Raw genomic sequence first — 2697 nt, forward strand, 5'->3', positions numbered from 1 at the left:
TATACTACTATACTATACTAGTATACTACTATACTACTACTACTATACTATACTATACTAGTATACTATACTACTATACTATACTAGTATACTACTATACTACTACTACTATAGGGCAGGTTTGTAAAATACTTAGAACAGTGCCTGGCAAAGTAGTATAGTATAGTATAGTATACTAATAGTAGTATAGTAGTATTTCCATCCCATTTTACAGAGGAAACAGACACAGAGGAGTCAGGTGACTTGCTTACTGGCACCCAAGCAGGCAGACCAAGAACTTAACCACCCTGTGATACTGCCTCTTACATTTATAGTGAAGCATGTTAGGTTCTAAGGATAGGTATCTCGGTGACCATCTAACCTGGGCTAGGAGAATCAGGTGAGGCTTCTTTTTCAGTGCAGGTGGTTTCTAGTCTGAGATTAGAGAAGGGGTGGGGAACCTTTTCACGTTGGAAGGATGCATTAATTTAGCTGTAATCAAATAAGGCCACATTTAAGAAACTTCAATTAGATATACTTAAAAATGTACATTATTTTGTAAAAATCTAACTACTATATACTTAATAATTGCAAAAAAAGAAAACTATTTGTTCATTTTAATGTTAACTAACCTTTTAATGACTTTGCTGTGTCTGCTTTTTGTTGGAAAGCACTTAAATATTTGGTTGCAGGGTGGAGGTCCACAGTTTTCAGTTGATCCTCTAGATGGGAATCAGTCATTTGTGACCTTAAGGACGTCTTGATTTGGGTGAGATAGGAGAATGTAGATTCACAGCAATAAGTGGTTGAAAAGCAAGAAAGAGTTTTTCAGGCTTGTTGCCAAAGGTGTGGGTATTCTACTGCATTTTTCCATATTTCAACTGAATCTTTCTTAGCATCAAACAATGACTTTAAAATGCCATCTACTGAGAGCTCAACCAATTCCAGCTGTAGTTCTTTAGATGCCTTGGTGATATCAACTATGGGAGGCTGAAATGCTAATTTGAGTGTGATGTCATGATTCTCAAAGTCAGAGAACCGTTCATCGTCTTCTCCAATTAACAGGTCTCTAACAGCTGCATATTCTTCAAAGGATTTGCATATAGCATCCTGCTCATCAATGACCTTTGCCAACTGGGGAAATTGTTCATCCAAAATTTCCTTTTGAAGAAATGTCTTGAAAAAAGATAGCTTTTTTTCAAAATGCTTGGATTTTTTTTGCCACACATCATATATAGACTTAGTTTTACCTTGCAAAGAAATATTCAAGTTGTTTTAACGTGATATCACACAGAAATGCTGCATTCCGATAGAAGTCTTCTTTCAATAATTTGCATTGCTGATTCTGTTCTTCATAAAATTTAACTATCTGTTCTCACAGAGATAAAATTTTGGCTAACACTCGTCCCTGCAGTAGCCAATGCACTTTAGAATGACACAGCAAATCCATGCTGAATACATCATGATTCAACTTTAGCCTGTTACGAAACTGACACCATGTTGCATTTGCATGAATATAGTTAACAATACTTATAACTTGTTGCAAAATGTCACTTAAAACAGTAGCTTTGGCAGGAAATTTTGCTGATGTAAGATAGAATGAAAAGAAATGAGAACATATGGATCTGTTAATTTTTTTTACCTGTGCAATAAACCCTTCATGTTTTCCTGTCATGGAAGGTGCACTGTTTGTACATACACTCACTAAGTTTACCAAATTCAGTCCAACTTCATGACATTTATCTTGAAAGCTGTTGAACGTATCTATTCCCCATGTTCTGTTCACAAGAGTGACCAAAGTGAGTAACTCTTTGTAGTAAAGAAAACCTTCTGTTATGACCCAAATGAACTATAGAACCTGTGCTGAGTCATTAGTATCAGTTGATTCATCCAAAGTGATTGAAAAATATATATTTTCCTTTTGAAGTATCGCATGAGGTTGTTCTGTTAAGTTGAAGGCTAACTCATGTTGCCAATCTGTTATGGTTCCCCTTGAAAGAGGCAGCTGTTTGTACTTTGAGATGTTGTCGGGGTCTAAGCATCTTACAACTTTGACAATGCATTCTTTCACAATTTCTACATCACTGAATGGCTTCCCTTTTTTCCTGAGTATATAAGCTACTTTATAAGTTGCTTCAGTGGCATTATTTTTAGGTCTTATTGCTGCTTGAAAGAATTGTCTTTGCTTTTGCTTTTCATCTTTTAATTTCTACAATACAATCTTTTGTACCTCTGCCTCTAACTTAAAATATTTGTGGTCCTTATGAGTGTTATAATGCTGATGAGCATTGAATTTCTTTAATGTCAATATGGCAGTATAACAAAGCAAGCAAATCATCTCATCTTTAGCAGAAACAAGATAATATCACAATTCTCTATCCTCATTAAAAATGTTTTCTTCCTTCAGTGTTCTCTTGGTCTTCTTTGACATGATGGATTGTTAAGCAGACAGAATTAAGAAATACTGTCGAACTGTGCAACTATTCACAAATTCCACTTCAAATAGAAACACAGTGCACCATTGTCAAAAGCTGATAAGAGACGGCATACTCGACCCCCATAAACTCTTGCCAACCAGCCTCATGCGGTAGTGGCTCCAGTGGGGGTGAAGGGGGGAGTTAGAACTAAATCATGAGTGTAGCAGCCATCAATTTAGCCCTTATGGCTTAGTAATGTTCTAATTCTGCTGGTCAATCTGGGAGGATTATTTCATTGAAA

The sequence above is a fragment of the Propithecus coquereli genome, unplaced genomic scaffold, assembly GCF_000956105.1.
Source record: "Propithecus coquereli isolate 6110/MARCELLA unplaced genomic scaffold, Pcoq_1.0 Scaffold81, whole genome shotgun sequence".
In the NCBI taxonomy this organism is placed as follows: domain Eukaryota; kingdom Metazoa; phylum Chordata; class Mammalia; order Primates; family Indriidae; genus Propithecus; species Propithecus coquereli.